Below are 24,642 nucleotides of genomic sequence, written 5' to 3' on the forward strand. Positions count from 1 at the left end.
TTATAAATCTTCCATGCTTCTGACCGCTATACAGGCTGAGCCAGTCTCTGAACTGGTGTCTCTGAGACTAGGATGGAAACCCAAAATGAAGCTCGGGTGGTGTCGCGCAGACCAGGAGCGAGGCTACAGGATTCAGACTTGGGAGAAGACCTCTCTGCATCTCTGTAAGGGGACCAGCAAATCATGAAGTCTAATAGCCCACCTTGTTTTACCCTGTGAAGCCATTCTGTTCCTATGGCTACTCTTCAAAGCTGTCAAGAGGTCGTACCCTAAAGGGGTGGGGCTTAACAGACACCCCCTGCCCCCAGCATCAGCAACTCCGTCTGTGGACCAGACTGGCTCATTCCAGACCCTAGCAGTGAGCTAGTGCGGTGCCTGTTTCTCCTGTCCCCACGGCCGTCTCTCAGCCCCCCGACACCGACAGATTCCGTCTGGCTAGAGGGCTCGTGGTGTTTTCTGATGTGGCTGGCTGCTTGAGTGCTTGGGGTGCAGGTCACAGGCTCCCCTGAAGAATGGGGCAAACAGTCCCAGGGCTGATCACCATGGAAGAGACAGACCTCAGACGAGAAACTGGAACAGGGAAGGCAGAAGGCAACAGGGAAGCCCTACTCTCTCTGGGCTCTGCTTGTGGCGTCCAGACTTGAGGTGGCCTCTTTCCTGGGTGCAAGTTCCTGTCTGGTGGATGCTGAGGTGATGTCACCCCCTGGACTTGGGATGGGCCTGACCAGGCCCCTGGGGCCCTCCTGGAAAACCAGCCGGGAGCCGAGTTGTCTGGCTGAGTGTTGCTTTCTTCTCATTGCTCTCACCTACTTCTTTGCCTGTTGTTTTGTTTTACTCCGCCAGACTCCAGTCAAGTCTTATTTAAATGTTATAGCCTGGTCCCAGGAGTGTCAGGGAGAGTTGAGGAAAGCCGTGTCCACAGTGGAGTCAGACTTTTAAAGGGGCAGTGCCCCGAGGGCACCAAGGCAGCGGGAGTGGAGCCTCCATAGTTGGGAGTGGGTACTGTGAGTCTCTGACGCCCCACCCACGTGGTGACCTGGAGGGTGTTGGAGAAAAGGCTACTGTGCGTTGCTGAACACCCGCACCCGCCACAGTCCAACTTGGGCCGGCAGCTGGCCTGCCCGTCAGGGAATCAGGGATGTGGGCACCTGCCCTGCCTCGCGGGGTTCGTGTGACATCTAATGAGGGAAAGAAGATGCAGGAGCACTCCACGCAGCCCGCAGCACCAGGCAGAGGCGAAGCGTCCTTATGAAAAGCTGAGATTTATGGGTCTGAAGGAGAAGCAACATCTGGGAAGGAATTATTGCAATTTACAGGGAGGATGGAGCCCTGTTTATAAGAGCAAAATCTGGAAGCAATGTCTGATTTTTTTTTTAAACTGGTTTATATTCCAATCATGAACCTGTGGTGTGAACATCTTCGAGATGTTCAAAGAAAAGTTGTGGAAAATGAGTTGAACTGTGGAGGCAATTTCCTTTTTTGAACAGAGCCTTACTCTTTACTGAGCATCTACTACATGCCACGTGGATCCTCCCTGCGGACATCTTCAGTGCTGCTGTGGGTGAGTCAGGCTTCAGTAGGTCCAGGCTTCTTTCTCTTCATCTTGTGGAAATGCAAGGGTCATCCCAGTCCTGCTTCCAGTGATGGGCGAATCTGTATTAGCTGGTAGAGTGAGGGTGGGGGGATATTTGCCAGCACTGAGTGGCAGGACTGAGTTGGGTGAGTTCCAGTTCATTTCATTTTGGGGGGATCTGCTGTGTATCAAAATTAAAAAAAAAAAAAAAAGGTTTTAAGAGGATTTTGGTTTGCGACGTTTTTTTCCTGAAACCTTTCATGCTGGCTGTCTGATAGAGTCATGTCATGGCATAACTTAGGATCCAGTCCAACTATGAACACCTCATTTTCTCTATCTTTCCATTCTCCTTGCCCCAAACCATCCAAGGGAACTAGGAGATGGGCCCCTTTGGTGCTGTGCCGGCCCAACAGGGAGCCTTCTTGGGTGGCACATGTGTCCTAATTGTGATAGTCTCCAGCGTTTTGCCTGGAAAGTTTCTGTTCTCCAGAGAGTGCAGGAAGAAGCCTCCAGGGAGGAGTTTTCAGGAGGAGAAGGGTGACAGCAGGTGGAGGCCCAGGAACAAAAGCCTGGATGGGAGGCGCAAAATCTAGGCTTCCTGTTCAGGCTTCCTCTTTGACTTGCTGTGTGACTTTGGACAACCTTTATTTTTGCCATGAGCCTCTGTTCCCTCATCTGTGAAATGAGGATTACAAAAGTAATCAACTCATAAATTTGTTGGAATAGGTAAATGAGAAAATAAGAATGGGCTAGGCTTTGTAAACTTCGAGCCTTAGGAAAACATTGTTACCTCTCAATCGGTCAGCCTGACTTCTGCAGACACTGTCTTTCTTTGAATACATGCCTACAAAAAGCATGCCAGGAGATGCATCCCTACCAGCTGAAAATAAGTAATGGATCTCATCAGTGGCCAGTTGTGGCTCCTTAATGGAATAGGCGATCTCCGCGTTGTGCTGGGGGACTCTCATGACTTACTCCATCTTTGCGCCTTCACTCTCCCCTTTAAAATGCAGTGCCTTCCGGACCCCGGCTCGTGAACTGTCATGAACCTGATGGATAAACCTTCTGAGAGTGTTTATTTTTGTGTTGGCAAGAAGCCTGCAGGCTTTGGTGAACCCACAGTTGATATTATTAATGGATGGATGGCCTGTTTTCCTCTCGTCTTAAAAGTAAAAGAATATGAATGAGCGTTCCCCTTGCAGGACACATTGAGAGCAGGCATTCCTGCCTAGGGTCAGAGGTGCCACGGAGTCCTGTACCTGGGCTGACAGGAGGGTGGGCTCGGGAGCCGGTTGCCTCCCTACAGTTTACAGCCTCCGGTTGCTTTGCTTTTCTTTTCCAAGGAAGAAAGACTCTTTGTTGCCCCGTTTGCTGAGGGGTGCTGAACTTCTGGGTTCTGGACCCATAATTGGAGAGTGTGGTTAAGACCCCAGCGGGGCTGCTTCCTGATCCTGTGTCAAACTGGAGGCTCCTAATTGGTTTCTCCTCTCTTAAGGCAGTTTCTCTCCCCCAAAACATGGTGTATTTTATAAAGAAGTAAAAAATCCTGGGGCCCTTGTTCATAATTCTCTTGACCATCCGTTTGGTTCATGTTGGGAACTTTCTTTATTTATAGACTTAGAGGTAAAATGGATCTCAAAATTTTTCTCTAGTTTCATTTTGAAGCTCTCCCAGCATTTAACCCAAATGGCCCATTCAAGGGTCTTGCTTTCCTATTGGTCTTAATGCCTTGTCAAAGTCAATTAGCATCTCCCAAGTACCTTGGGAAGCTGAACGTCCTGAGACCCCTTTCACAAGCGGTGACTGACTACCTGCTGTATTTTTAAAAATAAATTAGAGTCCTCTGTCCTTTAGCTTTTACGATTTGTTTTCCTTAAGACTGTAAGCTGCCCTTTGATGAAATTAGTGGAAGGGAAAAGGTCAATTTGGCCAAAAGTGTCACAAATTAAGCCCTGAAGCAATCTCTTTATCCACCTGGAGATAGAAAACCATACCTACCTCCCTGTGATTTCCTGGGTTCATTCCTGGGATTCATTTTCCCAGGCCATGATCTTTGGAAACATAAGATTTTACAGTGTTAACTTGGGAACAAAATTATTACTAAAAATTGGTTTCTAGCAATTTCTTTTGAAATCACTTTTAAATACCATGTATCTCATTAGAGTGAGACGTGCTTAGGTGCCTGGATGTAGCTTATGGGCCTCCCAGGAAGGACAATAATGAGTCAAGGATAGATTATACACCACTACACGACGGGTGCTGTGGACCAGATTCCAAAAGATACTGTCTGTTAAGCCTAGGGTCTAACTGCAAGGTGTGGAGGTTTGGTGGGTGGGAAAAGAACAAGAAAAGAAAGATGTGAAAAAATAAATAAAATCACTGAGGCATGAACTGATGCCAAATGTGAACCGAGAACAGTTAGAAACCCTTTCAAGGGAAGAGTTTCTGGTTGGGGTGGGCAAAGGTGTCGGGAGGCAGGTGCTGCTTGCCCTGGATTTGAGCAGGTGATGGCACTACTAAGATGGTGATGCTGAGGATGAGGAAGAGGAGGAGGATGTCACGGGTTCTCTAGTTTTAGCACTTTGGGAGGCCAAGGCGGGCGGATCACAAAGTCAGAAGATCAAGACCATCCTGACCAACATGATGAAACTCTGTCTCTACTAAAAATACGCAAATTAGCCAGGCATGGCAGCGCGTGCCTGTAGTCCCAGCTACTTGGGAGGCTGAAGCAGGAGAATTGCTTGAACCTGTGAGTTTCAAGTCCCAGCTACTTGGGAGGCTGCAGTGGGCCGAGATCGTGCCACTGCACTCCAGCCTGGGCAACAGAGTGAGACTCCATCTCAAAAACAAAACAAAACAAAACAAAATTATGTGTCTTGGGGTTGCTCTTCTCAAGTAGTGTCTTTGTGGTATTCTCTGTATTTCCTCAGTTTGAATGTTGACCTGAAAAGAATGGGAAACAGAGGTTCCTAGGAGTTAAAGAACTTACCTGCTGTCACAAAACTAAGTGTCAGTGTTAGAATTCTAATTCAGATGTGTCTGATTCCAGGTTCTTGCTTTTAACCTTCTCTGTGAATGTCTCTGTTGGGGTCTTGAAATAGACATATTCAAATGTGTAATTTGAAGAGAGTTAAGTAAAATAACTGTCCACAAAGGTGAATAGGCATAGTATAGAGAAACCATCATAGTGCAGTGTCCCCGGGCTGATGATGTGATGGGGGGAATTACTGCCTTTGGGCGTAATGGTCAGGGGAGGGAGCTATTACAGGAATCCAGAGAGAGCGCCTTGTGGAGCTCCTTGTTCCCCAACTAGAGCCATGACCTGCAGGTGAGGGACAGCCTGCTCATGAAGACACAGAGAGGGAGGGGAGCAGGGGAACCAACAGCCAACCCCAACCCTGTCCGCAGTCTCCTGCTGGTATCTGCATGGACTGAACCTAAGCAGAAGTCAGAGGGTCCAAAACATGAGGGATGCTCTCCATACAGGTTAGGTGAGCCTTCCTGGTCTTGCCTGGGAGAGGTGGGAAAGAACAGGGTGGGGAATATGAAAGGCAGGCCGAGAGGGCCAACACAAGACGCCCAGTACAGTCTATAATAGCCAATGGGTCATTCACTTCCAGACCTTTTCATCAGCACATGAGGAAAAGTCCCAGAGAACTCAGCTGTGCATGTGGTTTATTTTTGTTCAGAACTGTTTCACTTGTCTCCCCTAGAGGTAGGGACCGTAGAGAAGGAAGGGCAAGGCCACTGTCGTCAGGACAGGCATAGACAGCCTGTGCTTCTTTCCCACCACTGTCCCTCTTGGCTGTGGTCTAGCCTATACCATATTTATTTGGCACAGTCTGGAAAGGAAGTGGATTAACCTGACATGAACTCTGAGGGTTTTGGCTCAAGAAATTGGGAGCCCCTTCTAAAGATGGCGACTGGGATCTTTGGGTTCACAGTGGCCTACAGGGCCCTACACAATCAGGATGCTCACCGCTCTGGCCTCATCTCTTACCAGAACCTCCTTCCGCCAGCCACAATGGCTTCCTGGGTGGTCCTGGAACATACCAGCCATGTTCGCACTGACTCTTCCCTCTGCCTGGAACAGTTAGGGCCAGATGCCCACACGACCTACTCCTCATCTTGAAGTGTGTGCTCAAATGTCCTCCACTCATGAGACTGACCCTGCCCACCCTATTTAAACTGCACCACAGGCCCGCCCATAACATGCACCCTACCCTGCTCCATTTCTTCTCTAATACATTGCACTACTACCTTCCAAAATATGATACAATTTTCACTACTTTTTAAGTGTATTGTATATTCTATGTTTCCACCCTCTAGAATATGAGCTCCCTGAGGGCAGGAATATTTTTCTCTTTTGTTCGCTCGTGTATTCCCAGTGCCTTGAACGTACTGCCTGACACATAGAGGGAATCAGTATTTATTGAATGAATGAATGAATGAATGAATGAATGAATGAATGAATAAGATTCTCAAGCACCTAAAAATGGTTTGACCCCTATCTCCTAGACCTCTCTCTTTACCAGCGCTTATCTACCAAGGATCTTTCCCAGAACGACATCGATCACCAGTATTGCCAATACCTTGTGGTCAAAGTAATCGATTTCTCCTTGTGCTTCTCGTAGGCTTGGTAGAGGAAATGTACTTGCCACTTTGGTTCTGTGTCAGAATTAAATGGTGACCTTGGCTTATTTTGCTTCCCCGCAGAGGTTATTTCTTAGTCGTAAAGAGAACATTCCATCCTTGGGAAAAATAATATTTTTGCCACCTTCAGCTTTAAAATGGCTATTTGATATGGCTCACATGCGTCTCTATCAGCGGCCACTGGAAAAGCTTAGGTTGAGAGGATCTGAGAAAGACTTGTCGCGTTGTCAGAGGGAAGCTGGCCATAAGGCAGAATGAGTTTACAATAACTTATTTACCTGTCCAAATCCTTCATATCACATTAAAGCTTTCCCCTGCTACCCGGGACTCTGGAGTGCTAAGAGGAAAAAGGAAAATCAATTGATAATGATATATTCGGTTTAAAAAAATATATTGATTCCCAGGTAATGACAGTCGTGTGTTTTGCAGTGGGGGATGCCATTTCCCGTCGTGAAGATGGCTTTCTCATAGATTACATTTAAAAGAAGGAACCAGGAGTAGCTCTGCCTCCCCATAATAGATAGCCTCTTTCTCCCAGGTATTAAATCTATAATTTAAAAAAAAAAAAAATTCTCCCCAGGGAACCTATTCTTTGCCTCCTCAAGGTCTTCTTGCCCATTGTGTGAAAAAAGTAATGATTTGTTTTTGTAATTCTAGAGTTTGTGTCCTTCTCAGTATTAGATTAAAGACTTAAATTTTTTCTTTTTCCCCATTGCTGGAGTTTCTTAGTTTGGATTAGGTGGAAGACGATACCATTGTTCTCTCTCTTATTCAGTGTCAGTGGCTCAATGGTGGGGATTAGGGCTGTGTGTATTTGGAGGATGGGCGAGGGATGCCTCATATCTGCCACTAGGAGTACTCTGCTACCCACGTCGCTGGCCGTTTGTGCACAGCCCGTGTGAGATAATCCACAGTATGCAACTCAGCATCGGGGACATCTGAGGCAGAGACTAGTATCCAGTTAGTGTGGGGACCACCTGGGATGGTGGAATTCAAAAGAGATCTTTTTGCAAAAAAAAAAAAGAAAAAAGAAAAAAAGAAAAGATAAAAGAAAGAAAGGAAAAGAAAGAAAGAAAGAAAGAAAGAAAGAAAGAAAGAAAGAAAGAAAGAAAGAAAGAAAGAAAGAAAGAAAGAAAGAAAGAAATTAGACCTTTTCCCCACCCCTACCCTACTGTTTTTCCCTCTCTTTCTAGACTATCTGGATTCCTGGTGATGCTCACGCTTTGCTAAGTGTTGGCGGCCATCGAGGTTTTTGCATCCTGGGGACGAATCCTGAGCTTGCCAGAGACGGGCGGCGCAAGGTAGGTCTCTGCTCGGCTCACCTGGAAATAAAGTCATCAGGCCTGAGCACAGCCAGCTCTCTCCTCTCACACTAAATGTGTGGGGGAAGGGGAAAAAACGCAGTAGGTCCCCTCGCCGTCTTCCTCAGGGCAGTTTTTACCACAGGCGTGTGATCAACCGGTACTGGGGCTTAGCTAAGCCATGTTAGCCTCAATCCTTCTAGAATCAACCAAAGAGAATATCTATGACTTTTTTTTTTTTTTTTTTTGGAGACACAGTCTCCCTGTGCCGCCCAGGCTGGAGCACAGTGGCGCAATCTCGGCTCACTGCAACCTCTGCCTCTGGGTTCAAGCGATCCTTTCACTTCAGCCTCCCAAGTAGCTGGGACTACAGGCATGTGCTATCATGACTGGCTATCATGTGTGCTCTCACGACATGGTTTCGCCATGTTGGCCAGGCTGGTCTTGAACTCCTGACCTCAGGTGATCCACCCACCTTGGGCTCCCAAAGTGCTGGGATTGCAGGCGTGAGCCACCATGCCGCATCAAAGAATCTCTGTGGCACTTCCTTGCTTACCTGGGCGTTGGCTTTCCCCAGGAGGTTAGATCTAAGGATGGCCAGCAGCTAGGTGACCTTTAACCTCCTTAAACACTGTAATTAAGTTTTATAATTAAGTTTTGTTATTAAAATGTATTATTAAATATGAAAATATTATTTATTCATTGTAAAGGGATTTTAAAGCGTAGTGGCTAAAAGTATATAAATGACTTATAATCCCGTTCCCCAGAGATAACCATTTTAGTGTTTCTTTCCTGGCTTCTTCTTACACACATACGTAAACAGTGCACACAGGCACACACATGCACACAGGATCTGACTGTGGGTACTGTGTGGGGGGCATGTTATTTAGATTCAACAATGTGTCAAGCCATTTTGTATGGTCAGTAAACAGAAATCTATATCACCATTTTTACAGACTGTCTACTCTGTGGATGTAATAGCATACGTGATTCACTTAATGCCCTATTGATGGACATTTAACATATTTTAAGTATTTCACTATTACAAATAACAGCACAACAAACACATTGTTGCATATGTATCTGCATAGTCATTTGATGACTTCCTTGGGTTAAATTTTTAGAGTCCTGGCCTAAACTTTTGATTCCAGGTTCTCCAAGCAGGATCAGGCAGCCAGAAGTGTGGGGGAACCTGGCCTGCCTTGGAAGGGCACAATCTTGTGAACAGAATCTCTGGTCTGGGATCTGCTTTAGTTCCCACCAGGCAGGCCAGGAATGTGCCTGCAGAGGCAAGGAGGCCTGGAGCTAGAGTTGACAACATTCGCCACATTTCATGCTACTGAAGGGACAGGAACTGGGCCTGGAATAAAGCAGGCTGGAGGGCAGAGGAGTGTGCTCTCGGATCCAGGACAGTAGAGGCCCAGCTGGCCCAGCCTCATATGTCCTTGTGCGACTTGAGCCTTTAGAAGTACAGGCTGCGTCTGCATAACACACGGGGCCTAGTGCTGGGTGAGCACAGGTCATAGCAGCCCCGAGACTGCTGTATTCAGCGGCCCACCCTCATGCCCTCTGACTGGTGGCCTCCTGGCCTCTGCCTGAGTCCAAACTCCAGCTTCCATCTGCAGCAGGGGCAGAGTGTCAGACCAACAAGGCTCCTGCCACATCCAGATTCTCTGCTGGTCAGAGAGCTTTCTCTTTGGACTCAGAGACTGTGAGGTTGGGGATGGCTGTCCCCAGCCAGAACCCTTGCACAGAGAGGAGAAAATATGGCTTTGGAATCTCAGGCTAGGGGTAGCCTTGGTTGTCAGCAGGAAGTGGGAGAAGGCTGTGGACTGGGCCAGGATCAGCACTGAAATGGAAGGTTCCCCACCCTGTGACCCCATGGTGCATCCAGCCTGCAGCCTCCCAGCAGCCCAGTGGGGGCAACCAGAGGAGAGGTGGATTCCTGACCTAGGAAGCTGGTGGGCTGTTGGCACACGCCCATGGCACCACTGGCGGGGGATGGCTGTCCTTGCTAGCGGTATCCCCAGCACTGGGGAATGCTTTGCCTTCAGGCCTCCTGTTGGGTCAGAGAAGGGGAGTTGGAAAATAAGACAGCGAAACGTTGGTTTGGCAGCCAGGGCATCCCCGCTTCTACACGGGGCAAAGAAAAGATTGAGGACATGTTCTTCACAGAAGCCAGCTCTGCTTGGATGCACCTGTGAGTCTGGCGAGAGGGAAGGGAACAGAGACACCCCAGGACAGTGGGTTTTGGTTTCTTAAATGTTGACCCTTAGTCTGGGGTCTAATCTTCCCTGCTGCTGATGCCGGGTGGCACATGGCTCTTGTTCTCTTGTTCATCCCGAACTCTGGCAATCATGTACTTTAGGATGCGGAGGGACCTTGAGGGTGGTTTCACCAGGCATAGCTGGTAAGATGCACCCTATGTGGGCCTCTATCTGTGCGCCCCCAGACCAGGGTCCCCATTGTGAACTCAAGTCTGTCTTCCCTAGCACTTGGCCAGTTCCTGGAGGATGGGAATCGTACCTGATCTGTCTCTGTGTTCCACCAGCTCCGCCACTCATACCAGCACCTGCCTAGCTCTCAGTAAACAAATCACCGTGTGCAGCCAGGACTGTGCCTAGGAGTGCCCGCGACACGACACGCGGCCTGGTGCTGGCTGTGCGCTCCCCTCACATGCAGGAGTCCCATTGATTTCCAAGATGATAGGAAGGTTCCGAGGCCCCTAGATGGTTCTGTGACCCTTGGGGATCAGTGGAAGCAGCTATCAGTTTGCTGTGGAAACTGGGCCAGCTCACAGGGCCCTGTGTCACCTGCTACGAAACAGGCCAGTTCAAGAGCCAAGCGTGGAGGGCCGCGCTCTGCTTTTCTGTGGTTTGGTGGAAAGAAGACCATACTGGAACCAGCTAGCAGGAGTGAAATCTGATACCCGCACTGCAGGGAAGAGGGGTGGGGGGAGTTGAGCGGAGGACTCAGTTTGCGCAGAGCCCAAGGCTGAGCCAAGAATGGCATTAGCAGACACCTCGGGCTCTGGAGGTGGGTAAAGGGCAGTGCTGATCGCCACTGGTGCTGGAGCTGCCCTGGGCGGCATCTGCTGCCTCCGTCATTGAGACCCTCTCAGTACTGTCTGTCCAGGCCGTTTGTCCCCCTGCCCTCAGCAAATGAGATGACCTAGATGCCGCCTGCGTCTTCGGAGGGGGTTGCAGATGTCTCCAGAGCTAATGGCAATTAGAGAACACCGTGTGCCATGCCCTGGGCTTCCACACCCCCCACCTTCACTTCCCCCAGTCCATCCTGCGGGCATCCTCTCTGATCGCACTCCCCTGCCCTCTGCCTGTCTTCCCTCCCTCGTGCCGTGGACAGCCTTGCTCTCCCCTTGTCCACTCCCCTCTTGGCCTCTGTGGTGTCTACCTCAAGGAGGGACCTGCAGGCAGACATCCCAGTGTTTCTCTGGCCGATGCAGACACTCTGCCCTTGTCTTCTGACTGTATCTGCTTTTCCTGGCCCTCTCTGGGGACCTCTGCAGCCCCTTCTTCAAATAGGTATCTGGGCGCTCACACCCCTGAGAAGGCCATGTGACCACACCCACTAGCTGGTGCCCAGATCCCTCAACAGAAACTTAGCCGAGCCCTCAGCCCTATGCGGGCATTTGGGATTCTGGTCCGTTCCCTGCTTGGTACCCTGCAGCTGTTCTGCACCTTTCCATCAACAGGGCTGCAGACCCCCAGCCTGTGCTGTCCACCTCGGTGCCAGCAAGTGACCTCTTCTCCTGCTTCCTGTCCATCTCGCTCATGTGAGCTGCCGTCCTCCAGCTCCACCGCCTCCTCCCGCCAGGAAGGGGATGTGTTGGTGCCACAAGGCTTTCCTCGGCTCCCTGTATCCCCAGCCCTCCCTCCCCTCCCTCTGCTTCAGCTGTTCCCAGGCTTGACTCCCAGATGGCACCTCTGTCCTAAGGTCCGGACCACTTCAGCAACCTCTGCATAGCGGATCCCTGCTGTCTGATTCACATATCAGACTCCACCTGTCCAAGACAAAGCTGCTTCCTTGCTCTCCAAGGAAGCCTTGTACTTGGACTGTGTCGGCCGTCCTCCCTCCCTTAGCCATGCATCTCCATCTGCTTTGCCTTAGGCTGCTCACCTTCCTTCCTGGACCCTGAGCTTACTGAGGATAGGAACCATTCTCTTTTCTCTACAAGCCTAGCACAGGGCCCAGCACAGAGCCCTGTTCATGCATACCTCTTGGGGTCAGATAATTTTATTCAGTTCAGAGATTACAGAACCACAGACAGCATGTCCTCACAGGCAGCATGGTGGCAGGGAACCTGGGATTGGAGGCAAGCTCTGGATTCTAGTCCCAAATCTACCACTCACTCTGGGAAAGCCCTCAGTATCCTCTGAGCCTCAGTATCCTCAGCTGTGAAATGGGAATAACCTCGGCCTTCCCACCTCTCAGGACCTTGAACAGTGACAAGGGAGGAATGGTGCCACCAGGGCCAGCAGTTCTCAGCCCTTGGTGCACATTGGAATTGCCCAGAGAGCTTTAAGAACTACAGATGGGCCAGGCGCGATGGCTCACGCCCGTAATCCCAGCGCTTCAGGAGGCTGAGGCGGGCAGATCACTTGAGGCCAGGAGTTTGGGACAAGCCTGGCCAACATAGTGAAACCCTGTCTCTACTAAAAATACAAAAATTAGCCAGGCATGGTGGCACATGCCTGTAGTCCCAGCTACTCAGGAGGCTGAGGTAGGAGAATCGCTTGAAACCGGGAGGCGGAGGTTGCAGTGAGCCAAGATCGCACCACTGCACCACTCCAGCCTAGGTGACAGAGGGAGACTCTGTCTCAAAAAAAAAAAAAAAAAAAAAAAGGTACAGATGCCTGGCTCCTTCCCCCAGATATTCTATGTGTTCTCATGAGGATATCAGTGTGTTTTAAAACTTTAACCACTACTGTCAACTCATAGGTGTTATTAGCAGGTTCCTGAATTCTGTGGCTTGAGGAACTCAGATGGGAGTTGTAAAGATTTTGCAAAACAATATTCCCGGATGATGTGTAATTTGTCTAGTCTTTCAGATCCTTTAAAATCTACCCCCGGATCAAGCTATCCAAAAGCTGGATACCTTGGCTATGTGTACTGTGTTCATCTTGCCCCACCTGGAATGCTTTTACATGAACTCTCCAAGCTGTTAGAATATCTGCTGCCCTCCAGGTCACAACAGTGTACCCTCATTTAGTATTCTGTGGCAGTTAATGTTTATCCTGTCACTTGTGACTCCTTTGCTAGGACCCTTGGGAGAGGTGTCTCTGATTTCACCACAGACATATTCTTCTCCGGAGCCACCATCATAGGATCTCATGGACCCACAAATCATGTTGTAACAGATTTGCCTCTTCCAAGCTCTCGAAACAGTAACTCTCAACTCTGGCTGCATATGACATCACCCAGGGAGATTTTTAAAATTCTCATGCCCAGGCTACATACCAGATGCGTGAGTTCACAGTCAGTCTCTGGGAGGTGGATCCAGGCATCTGGATTTTTGTAAAGCTCTCCAGGTGGTTCTGACGGGTGGCCAAGGTCAGAAGCACTGCCAAGCCTGGAGGCAGATTTGTGGCCCACCTGTAGCCTGTTTATGGCACTTTCTAAATATGGTTTCATGTAGGCAACATTCCCTTCTCCGTTTCCTGCTCCTACACTTGTGATTCTCTCTCCTACTTTTGATTTACGGTGTCTTAATGTGTCCTTTTAAGTCCCCTGCAATCCTTTCTGGAACTTAGCAAAATGAAAACAAATAGAGTAGAAAGGTTCCTGCTTTTCTCTGGCTGGGACCTGGGCACAGCTCCCACCCCAGTCAGGCCTCCCTGGAAAGAGGGTAGGAGCCTCCTGTTTCCCCAGCCACAGTAACTGGTCAGCAGCCTCGTTCTGTAACCCCACAATGGGGAATTGTAGCTAGTTCTGCCAAGACCCCTCCAAGATCCCATAGAAGAGGCTGGTTTGGGCTGAGAACGGTGGCTCCAGCCTGTAATCCCAGCACTTTGGGAGGCTGAGGCAGGCGGATCATCTGAGGTCAGGAGTTCGAGACCAGCCTCACCAACATGGCAAAACCCTGTCTCTACTAGAAAATACAGAAATTAGCCAGGTGTAGTGGCACATGCCTGTAATCCCAGCTATTCGGGTGGCTGAGGCAGGAGGATTGCTTGAACCCGGGAGGCAGAGGTTGCAGTGAGCTGAGGCTGCCGGGAACAGTTGTGAGTTTGTGTTCTCCATGAGGGCACCTGGCCAAGGAGACATGGGTTCTGACCCCCAGCCTGTGCTCTGGGAGTATCGCTGTGCCCTTGAGAGTTTGGAGGGAGGAGTGCCTCTTTCTAACTTGCACAAAAACATCTATCAGGGGAAAGCACTGTGTGTGCATCCTGTTCAGGGAAAGCACCGTGTATGCATACATTGAGTGACCATGCTCTGAAATTGATGGACTTCTGTCCTGTAGGGATGATCTCACTTACTCATACTCAGAGGCCACTCAGAAAGACTTTTAAGCTTTTGTCTTCTAATCATAAATTTCTCCTGTCTCTCTCCAACTCCACCCCTCTCTCTCTCTCTTACAACGGGACAAATAGTGCCAGGAGTACTGGGAACTATAGGATGAATACCCAGCACATGGTGCAACAAAAGAGTGTTGCAACACTCATTCATTCATTCCTTCAACACTTCCTGGTAGTCACATTGTACATTTGTCCTAGGTCTGGGATCCAGAGAGGTCAGACAAAAGCCCTGCCTGCAAGGAGCTCTCAGTCTGGTGGAGCAGCAAGTACATACAAATTCTTACATGATAAATGCGATCCATTCTTATGTGGCAAATATGTGATAAATGCAACAAGAAGAATGTATACCAAGTGCTACGGAAGAGCAGCTCATTTACTCAACAATACTTAGTTAGCATCTACTATAATGCTAGGCATTGTTGTAGGCACTGGGGGTATCACAGTGACTATATGAAACAAAAAACCCTGACCCAGACCACACATTTGAGGGGAGGAGAATATTCAGCAACTAGCTTAGTTTGATCAAAACCACAGGCTTCAAAGAAGAGGTGCCTTAAAGCTGGAAATCGAAATCTATGCATTTATATATGTGTGCAGGGAACACTATAGGCAATGGGAACAGCTTGTGTAAAAGCCTGAAGATATAAAAAGACCAAAGATATCAGAGCAGAAATGCTAAGGGAAACCTAAGAATTAGGAGACACAGCCTTGAATGCCATGCTAACCCTCCCAAGGTCACTCTCTCATATAATGGGGATGTAGCTGAAAGCTCACAGGGCATTGGCGAGAGCCACCCTCACAGCTAGGCTCCATGTGGACTCCCCGACCCCAAAACAGACTCCTTGGCAACTCCTACTCCAACTCCAATTTGTTGGAACCTCTAAGGCTAAAGATAGACGATTTATGTTACCTCCTCCTGTGACCTAGTGCTTTTAGATTGCAAAGTGTTTTCACAGCTTCCTCTCCTGGATCATGAGAGGGACTCTAGGAGGTAGACAAAAAGGGGTTCTTGTTGCCATTTATTGTACCAAGGAGCAAACCAAAGCCCAGAGAGGTCTAGTATCTTGCTCAAGGTCACACAACCCATCAAGGCAGAGCAGAAACTAAAGTCCCTGTCTCCTGGTTCCTAATATAACCTAAGGACCCTTCTTGTCCCCGTGTCAGCTGCCACTCCTTATTTTGAAGCCTAAAAAGCTCTGAGCAAGTATCAATCACGCACCTGCCTGCCTCCCACGACCATTAGTGCAGCACATACGACGTGTCAAGCTAGGCATTGACCATCTGCTGGGCTGCAGTGCGGTCCCAACCCCCACTCAGGAAGATAACTGAAGGAGCCACGTGTGGGCTGCCCTTCTTCCCACCCACCATGACCCAAGAGGTCTAAAGACCACGGGTCAACTAGACCCAGGCTGTCACCTTCCTGAGCCAAGTGGAACAGGACACAGAATGACCATCACAGGCTGGAGACCCCTCCACTTGCTCCCAGACCACCTGGAGGTCATTCATGACAGCCGCCAATACCTATTTTCACCCTTTCTTGTAAGCAGACTGGATGCAAAGAGAATGGGGAGATTTCAGCCTCACGCACAGAGCCTGAGCTCACCTGTGGAAGACAGATGCAGCCTAGCAGTCCTCACAGGCCACCCTTGATTTGTAGTAACTCATTTAGATAAAAGCATCTGGCTCATAAGGTAGCAGCAACAGCAAAAATCATTAGAAGCACATTTCTGCTTTTACAGAGTAACCTAGTAACAGCACAGGAGGTAACAATTAAGCCGGCACTCCCTTTTCTAGGTACACAGGCACATGCTGAAAGTGGGAAACGGAAGTCAGAACACAGAGAGGTTCTGTCCAGGCCTTTCTGGGATCAGTACTCCAGGATGTGAGATGTGCTGGTGTCGGCCCCGCCAGCCAGAGAGCCGCGCCCCTGCCTTTAGCACGGAGAGGAGGTGTCCTCCCTCCTATATCTCAGAATAAACAGTGTGATTATTTATTTAGCACCAGTTCAAGGCTTTCTGAAATGCATTTGTGGTGCTCTGCCATCTTGCGCAGGTCCTCCCTGAACTACAGCTGCTGCCTCTGTGAATCAGATAAAGGAAATCTGGCCTGCACCAGTCTCTGCTGGGCTCTTGCTCACATCTCTGCAGACTTCTGTACTGTCTGACCTACCTGAGTGTTTATATCCCACCTTGGGGCACTTGGTCCTACTGAGCGAGTCTCCAAGAAGCACCTCTCCCATCCCTACCTATCTCCTGGCAAAGAGCTCCAGGGCTGCCCCCGAGGGAATTCTCTCTCCTCTGATGCCGTGATGCCATTTCTCTCCCCAGCACCCTTGTAGTACTTGCTGCTTCCTGGTTCCGGTATGGTCCCGTCACTGTCCAAGATGCTCAAGGCTCATTCCCACCCCCAGTACTGAGGGGAGCCTGCAAAGCCAAACACAATTGATGAATGGAAAAAGTCAGTTCCCACGGCCTCTGACTGTGCTCCTGGGCCCCTCAGACCCACCTCCTCAGATCACAGAACCCTCTCGGGAGACTACCGGGAGTTCCTTGGTGGCAGGGACTGTCACAGTCAGTGTGTCTCAGTCACAAAGCCTGGCACAAAGAAGGCTCTCAAATGTTTCTGAGATGAATGAATGATCTAAAGTGACTCCTTTAACCTATCTAAACTGTGTGTGAAAGGAGCCAGCCACACCCATCAAGGCAGCTAACAGCCGCCCTTGTTAGGGCAGAGGGTGACGCACTGACCCTGCCCTCCCAAGGCCACCACCTCTGGGGACATGGTGCACCCAGCCAGAGCTCTCCTTCCCACTGTTCCCCTATCTAAACTGTGTGTGAAAGGAGCCAGCCACACCCATCAAGGCAGCTAACAGCCGCCCTTGTTAGGGCAGAGGGTGACGCACTGACCCTGCCCTCCCAAGGCCACCACCTCTGGGGACATGGTGCACCCAGCCAGAGCTCTCCTTCCCACTGTTCCCAAGCATAGTCCATGGCCCAAGAGGAAGCTAGGCCTCCCCGATCTTACTAGAACCCAGGCTCTCAGTATGCTCAACATCACATTCAAGCCATGTTTAGAAAGGTACGTTCCATATTCAGAGGGTCCTCACGACCTTTGTTCATTCATTCAGGCAATAGCAAGCAGCAGAAAGTAATGGTCATAAGCATAGCTGCTGGACTGCCTTGGTCCTAATCCCAGCCCTGCCCCTTTCCAGCTGTGCAACCTCTGGGCGCAGTCCTTAACCTCCCTGTGTCTCCGTTTCTTCATGTGCAAAATAGAGATTTTCATAAAATTATCTGGTGTTTGTAAGGACTAAATGAGTTAACATAATAAAGTGCCTAGAATAGTGCGTAAGACATGGTGCTGTACAAGGCTTTGCTCTTACTATTCTAGATGACTAGGACCCTAACTGAGTCATGGACTTAATTCATACCTTCGCTGAGACCAAATGCATCTTCAAGGAAGGTGTTGGCGTGCCCACCTCCCACCCTCACCTGTCAATCATCCTGCAGCCTTCGCTTGCTGAATGCAGCCAGTCGCAGGGGATATCTGTCTGCTCCCAGGGAGGTGGCCCTCCTCGGCCCACAAGATCCCAGACAGCCACTGGGCTGCATCCTATTCCAGTTCTCCATAGGCCACAGCAGAGGGTCCTGGGGCCCCTCCCACTTACTTCTGGTAGGGAATCTCCAAGCACCTATCACAGCTCCATTTCATTTAGCCCCTCACCCCATGAAGAGGATCTGAACTCCTGCTCAGCTCAACTGTCCAGCAGCCCAAACCTGGACAGTGACGAATGGGCCATCCGAGACACTGAGGCTTATCCCTCCCATGATTGCCACTGACAGGCTTTGAGACCTAGAGGCATGCCTGTGCCCCTCTTTGGATGTTGCTGTGTTTATCTGCATCATGAGGGGACTGGATTCATGACTGATCTCCAAGGACCAGTCAGGCTCTGTCCCTAGGAGTGACACTCTGGATGGGGCCATGTGGGGGCTTCTGGGACTCTACCACAATTAGCACTGTGGCCTCAGAAGTTATGTCAGCCTGTCCTTGGGGCATCTGTCATTAACAATTATGAAGTCATTATCTGGTAAATAATTCATAACCCGAGAGATGGGATAAGCTGCCAATAAACAATAATCCATTTAGAATGAGGCTTGATGAGGGCGAGCACAGCTGCAGAAATGCAGCCACCTCCTGCAGGGCAGCTCTCTGCTCACCTCTGGTGTCAACAGGGCCCATCCTTAGGGCCCTGCTCAGGCCACACTTCCTCCCTCAAGCCCTCCCTCACCACTCCTGACCAAAGGTATCACCCCTCCCCGGAGCTCGTGCAGGACTGCATCTGTGAACCCAGTGAGTGCTGGCCAAGTGCCCAAGGCTGTGCTAAGCAACTTGCATGCACTTTCTCGTGGAATCCTCCCAGCGGCATTAGGGCTGTAGCTACTGTTGTTATCTCCTGTACCGAGAAGTAAACTGAGGTTTAGAGACTAAATAACTTATCCAAGGTCGCTGAACTAGAAAGCCCAGGTCTGGAGTTCACATCTATATGTTGTGAGAGCTCTCACTCTTAGCTAGGGCATCCCACTCCCTCGTGCGAGCAGCTGTACCTCTTGTCATGTGTCCAGCCTTTATTTCTGTGTGACCTTTGTCTCTCCAGCAAGACTGTGAGCCCTAGATGGGTTCCAGGAGGTGCTTCCCAGAGGCCGTAGAGCAGAGCATCTCCTTGCTGGCTGGCTACTTAATGTTGCAGTGAGGTTTCTAGTGGTGTTTGGAGGCCAAACCAAGGACGCTGGGGAGAGGGGCAGGAGGGGATGTCTTCTGCACGCACAGAATTCAAATTTCCATCTTCTAATGAGCCTATTGCATTTCTCCTGCCCAGGGGACACCTTGCATATATCTCTGGCTATACCCCCTAGAAGTACTTCGTTCTGAGGAAGAAGTTCTTTGCTCAGATGCCAGGAACCCTGGCTGCGTGGGTTGGTCATTAGGACTGGGTTAGCTCTGCCAAGAGCTCCTCCTCTCCTGCCATGCCATCACCTACCAGCAAGGCCAGCAGCCCACCCTGTATCATCTGCAGGACCTGCCCCCCATGCCCCAGGCTAGAAGGAGTCCTCAGGGGTGTCCCACTCCGCCTGCTAAAAGGCTCCGTTCTTTTTCTCCTGGGTAGGGGCACTGCAGACATTGTTGGCCCCCGTATTATAACCAGCCTTTCAAGACCCATAGTCATGAAGGTCTCTGTTTTTTCTTCTCAGGGAAACAGAACTGCCCTGAGTTGCAAGTGTCAAGGAACAGGGTGGAATTTCTGGATGTTGAGCCTCTAATTGTCACACATCTGGAATGTTGCACAAAGCTCTGCAGCCGGGCCATGTGGTGGGAGAAGCCACAGTGGCTCGGTGCATGCTCATTCCTCAATAACCACAGTAACTAGCCCAAGGGGAGGCCCCTTCTCGCCTTTTAACCTCCTGTGGCCAGTGACGTGGTCAGGACTGGCAGATGCGTGGCAAGACAGTGGGTCACTTGTGCTTTCTAGAACAGCTTGAAACAGCTGGAATCTTCCCATCTCCTTTGAACAGAATTGCCTCACGGGAGGCGCTGGCCCCGTCTTATGTGTCAGGCAAGCTTCACAATGGCACACCTCCTGCCCCTGGCCTGAGCTCCTTGCTTTCAGGATTGGGGAAAAATTCCACCCCTGGGTGCCCCTGGCCTTTTGCTGACAGTCTCCACTTTCTATTCAGCGTGGGGCTGAGGAGTGGACATGGAAGGCAGAGGGGGGACCCAGCTACTGCCAGCCTGGACTGGATGATGCTCTGGCAGCCATCTCTGGGCATCCCCCATCTCCCGCTCAGTCTCGTCTCAGCAGTCAGTTGCTGGGAACCAGACCAGCCTCTTCTATGGGGCCTTGGAGGACTCTTGGCAGAACTGGCTACAATTCCCCATTGTGGGATTACAGAATGAGACCGTGACCCAGCTCCTGTGTCTGGGGAAGGGGAGGCCTGATGGGTGGGAGCTGTGCCCAGGCCCCAGCCGGAGAAAAGCAGGAAGGTTTTCTATTTTCTTTACTTTACTTGTTTTCACCTCATTGAGTTCCAGGAAGAATTGCAGGGGACTTAAAAGGACTCATGAAGACATCATAAATCAAAAGGAGGAGACAGAATCACAGGTGTAGGAACAGGGAGTGTCGCCTACACAAAATCACATCCAGAAAGTCCTACTGATGGGCCACAAGTGGCCACACATTTTCCTCCAGGCTTGGCAGTGCCTCTGACCTCGGCTGCTCATTGGAATTTCCTGGGCATTCTGGTGACTAATGCAAAGCCGTCTACCTCTTGCTTACCCCAAAGAAGAAGGGACCACGTTCCAAAATCTCTATTAAGGGTCTTGTTTTACTCTCGGGCTTGGCCAGTCCCAGGGAGGTTAGGAAGCTCTGGCTCCTGGGGTGGCTACTACAGCCCATCAGTACAGGACTTTGCGTGCCCTGGTTGTGGCCAGATTGACAGAAAATAAAAGTATTATTTAGGGAAGGGAGGGGTAGTTTCCAACCCCAGCAATAAAGGAATGAGAGAAACTGGCGTTTATCACAAAGCAGAGAACATGGCGTTTCCGTGGGCTCTAACAATCTGCCATCCCCAAGGAAGGATGGGTCTGTGACTGTGGGTCCGCTTGGAAGGTGCCCTCCTGTTCGCCAGCGGGGTGCTGAGTGATGTGCTGGGGGGAACGGCCTACTCGCGAGGCTGGCTGGTCCTTCTACAGAAAGCCCTGGGGATGGATTGTCCCTGACACTAAAGCCTCTTCCCAAAGGTCTCCAGGGAAAGAAATTCCATCAGCTTCCAGAGTCCCTATTCCGGTGGCTCCTGCAGGCTTTTCTTCTATCTGACCTGAATCTCCCTTGCTGCAATTTAAGCCCATTTTCCCTTATTTTGTTTTGAGTGGAAATGGAGAAGAGCTCGTCCCCAGCTGCCTCCGAAAGCAGGGTGAGTCAGAAGTCCTTGCGTACCTCCTGCCACGCCGAAGCATTCTCAGAAACCTGTGCTGTTGAATCTGTCCTCGTGAAAGCCTCCCAAGAGAACAGCTTCACGTTAATGCATGAGACAAGGCTCCACTCTGGGATGGGGGCATGGTGGTGGCAGGGCCTCTCCTGCAGGGACAGCACTAGATGGCCCCGAGTGAATGGGCTTGACCCCTGCAGCGGCTGGGGAGATGGGCACGTGAACGGATCAGCACCTGACAGTGAAACGTGCATGCGTGGAGTCTGGTCAGGGACCTGGGCTGGTGGGGGTGCCCACCCCAAGGAGGAGGTGCCCACGTCAGGTCCTAAGGGAGTGGAAGAGGTGGCTGGGGAAGGAGAGGGCCTCTCAGGCGGGTGCCAGGAGACTCCTCGTCCACTCTAGGCTCCACATTTGTGTTTGAAAAAACAGTCTTATTTATACTCCCCTCACTTTAGTGTTGGCAATGGATTGTTTCCCTGCCTGCCTCAGCCGATGTTGAATGGAAAGATCATTCGCTTATTTAGTGAGTGTGCACTGGGGGAGCCTCCGTGGGCGAGGGTGCGCATGCAGGCGCATACATTCTCTGGAGGATTCTTTTGGCCTCTTGATCTCCTGAACCACTAGGTTTCTGTCTTGTTTTTGTGCCTTTTTACTTCTGGGAACAAAAAACCCCTACTTGTTTCTGCTAAAGATAAGCTATTTTGTAGGCCATCGAAGCCAATTCCTGGAAGAGTTGGGTTGGTGGTTCAAAAAAAAAAAAAATCTGATTGGAAAGCAGCAGATCACAGCAGCTAAGTGACTGAGTTTAAAAAGCAATGATGCTGAGTGGTCCTGACAACACTCGGACAGCCCACAGTGGATACAAGAGAAGAATTTTTATTTTTCCTAGGCCAGTGGAATTAAAACCTTCCTACTCTGCAGGATGAATGGAGAGAAACCGAATCTCTTTTTCCTAAGCAGGTATCTAAGTGTGATACTGAGATGTGAGCAAGGTCATTAGGCTCTATTTTTTCCATTGCTTAGTCAAAAGCCCCCTTTTCAAACTACTTAGCTCCAATGCCATGGGGGAAAAAACCCCACCTGCATTGATTGGATTTAAATAATGGAATTGCCATTAATATATTCCATAAAAGATGATTGATTTCTGACTTTGGATTTATGGAAAGTTGGGGCTTGTAAAAGTAAACAGAGTGGCAGCCATTCAGTATTAATGCTGGTTGATACCCCTCCCTCCTCAAGGCTGGTTAAATGGACGGCTCCCAACCTAAACCCCCCATGCCAGCTGCTAGGTCACAGGGATCTCTGGAGGATATAACGGGCAGCCCTGGGCCCGTCCAGTTGCCAGCTCTGCTGGTCCAGGAGGCTGGGCTGAACCCTAGCCCTCTCTCCTTCTTTACATCAGATTTTTTTTTTTACCTGATATGATTTTTTTAAATTTTACTTTTAAGTTCTGGGATACATGTGCAGAACACACAGGTTTGTTTCATAGGTGTACATGTGCCATGGTGGTTTGCTGCACCTATAAACCCATCATCTAGGTTCTAAGCCCTGCATGCATTAGGTATATGTCCTAATGCTCTCCCTCCCCTTTCCCCCGACCCTCTGTCAGATTCTAGTATGAAACTCAGTGCTCCAGCCCCTAGGGACACCAGCAGCTTCCGCCTGTGCTCTGTGGAAGCCCATTGCCCCTCATAGGATGGAGAACCGCTGATGACCCGGAGAAGCCCTCTGCAGGTGGGTGGGTATGTGAGTGACACAGCCTCTGAGCTCTGCTCTCCTAAACCTGGGAGCTCAGGTGGACTGGCCTTTAGTGCAGGGACCTGCGCAAATGTGGTCTGGTGGTTCAGTATGAGTTCCTCCAGTGATGCTTTTCTCCTGCCTGGGGAAAGGCAGAAGGAACGCCTAGGCACACCAGCAAAGCAGAGGCAGGGCGCTACATGGCCTCAGGTGCCTGGGGGACTGGGGGATATGAATCGGGTCTCAAGGCCTGTAACTCCCATGCATGCAAGCATTCCCCCCGCTGGGCCAGCAGCTCTGCTCCTGCTCCTCTTGCCCTCAGGTAACAGCCCCTTTTGTCCCTGTCCCAGCAGTGGGAATCCCATAACACTGTCTTCCAGCCCTCCAGGTGCTACTTATCTCCTGTTCCTCAGCTCTATGCTGGAGCCTCCCGGATCTATCTCTAGGGATTGGTCCTGTTGACATGGCTGTCCACTGCCCCTCCCCCCGGATGCCACTCAGGTGCCATGCGACCTCGCTGAACTCCGTGTTTCCTCAAGCCCCCTCCTCCTCCCTTGCCCCCCACCTCTGGAAATGGCAACACCATTTGCCCAGTCCCCTAGTTAGAAACCTGAGAGTGTATCTCGCCTCCACATACTACAGGCTCTCAGCTCTGTCTCCTAACCATCCCTCCCACCTGTCCTTCCCCTCCATCCCCACTGCTCTTGACTTCCTTCAGCAGACCCTCACCAACTGGCACCTGAGCAGCCACCATGGGCTCCCCGCCTCCACCTTTTTCTCTCCAGCTCCTCCAGCGCACTGGCCCCAGAGGGAGATCTGCAGATCACGCCACTAGCCTCCCCAGACCCTGGAGGCCAAGTTCCAGACACCTGTGCCAAAAGCACACCAGCCACAATCACACTCTGAGACCTCATGGCACTGCACCCACCCACAAGCCTTGCTGTTTGGTAGCAGTCACGTGGCCCACCCTCCAGCCTCAGCTTACTGGATGAGGGGCAGATACCTGGCTTCAGGCTACTCTTCCATTGTCTGGCAGCAACACAGGGCCATGCCTTAAGAAATTAGCTGAAGCATCAGATTAAATCTCCTTTGCAATAGGAAGTAAGGGAATTAAGAACCAGAGAGTTCCATTTGGGGCTGGGCCCTTTAGCCTGATGCTTATATGAATATAAGGAAAGCATGAGTTTTCTGGGGCTCTGTGCAAAACAAAGTTGAATCTCAAAGGCTGGTTGGGAAGGAAGGAAAAAGGGAGCTAATATCCTAAGAGAAGGGGTTTGTAGAGCAAGACAGAGCTAGTTCTGGCTGGCCCCAAACCTCCTCTTGTTTTTGCCAATCAGCTGGGTTCCTTGGAGGCCCTCCTTACCATAGCCTCACAATAGATGCAGCCCACAGGAAAAGCAGGGGTGTCTGAGCCCAAAAGCCAGAAGTCAAGTCCTGCCTCTCTCCGTTGCAGCTGTATAACCTTGGGCTAATCACTTTCATCTCTCCCTCATCTGCAACAGTGGAAATAGTCCAGGATCTAATGGGCAGTTGGACGAGATGATGTTCAAGCTCTGTTCCTGCTCTGACATCTCACAGCCCTGTCGTCTTTGCCTTGCCTCCCGCACAGGAATGACGTAAGGTAGAGCACTTCCCAAGCCTGGCCAGCTCAGTGTTTGCCCCAACCTGTTCTTGCAAATAGCATTGCCCTTTCCTGTTAGCACAGTTCCCAGGGGGCCTCTAGGAGCTGTTGCTTCTCTGCTTGCTGTTTAAGAGGGATTTATGCCATGGCCAGGCAGGCCATGATGTTCATGCACCCCCAGTAGCAGCTTTAGCTAATGAGGATGAGATGCTTACGCATATTTTCATTTTTAAAAAAA

The 24,642-nt window shown here is 50.3% G+C and overlaps 1 protein-coding gene across 2 annotated transcripts in view; it reads left to right on the forward strand.

Annotated features, from left to right (window-relative positions):
• The window catches only part of KLHL29 (kelch like family member 29), a 321,454-nt gene that overhangs the window by 79,405 nt on the left and 217,407 nt on the right, over positions 1 to 24,642 (forward strand). Inside the window, exon 2 of one of the 2 annotated variants that reach the window (XM_007971342.3) lies at positions 7,420 to 7,527. The exons of the other annotated variant lie outside the window; for it this stretch is intronic. The gene's annotated coding sequence lies outside the window, so the exon portion shown is untranslated. The remainder of the gene's footprint in view (positions 1 to 7,419; positions 7,528 to 24,642) is intronic. 2 annotated transcript variants of the gene reach the window in all.

The sequence above is a fragment of the Chlorocebus sabaeus genome, chromosome 14, assembly GCF_047675955.1.
Source record: "Chlorocebus sabaeus isolate Y175 chromosome 14, mChlSab1.0.hap1, whole genome shotgun sequence".
Taxonomy (NCBI): Eukaryota; Metazoa; Chordata; class Mammalia; order Primates; family Cercopithecidae; genus Chlorocebus; species Chlorocebus sabaeus.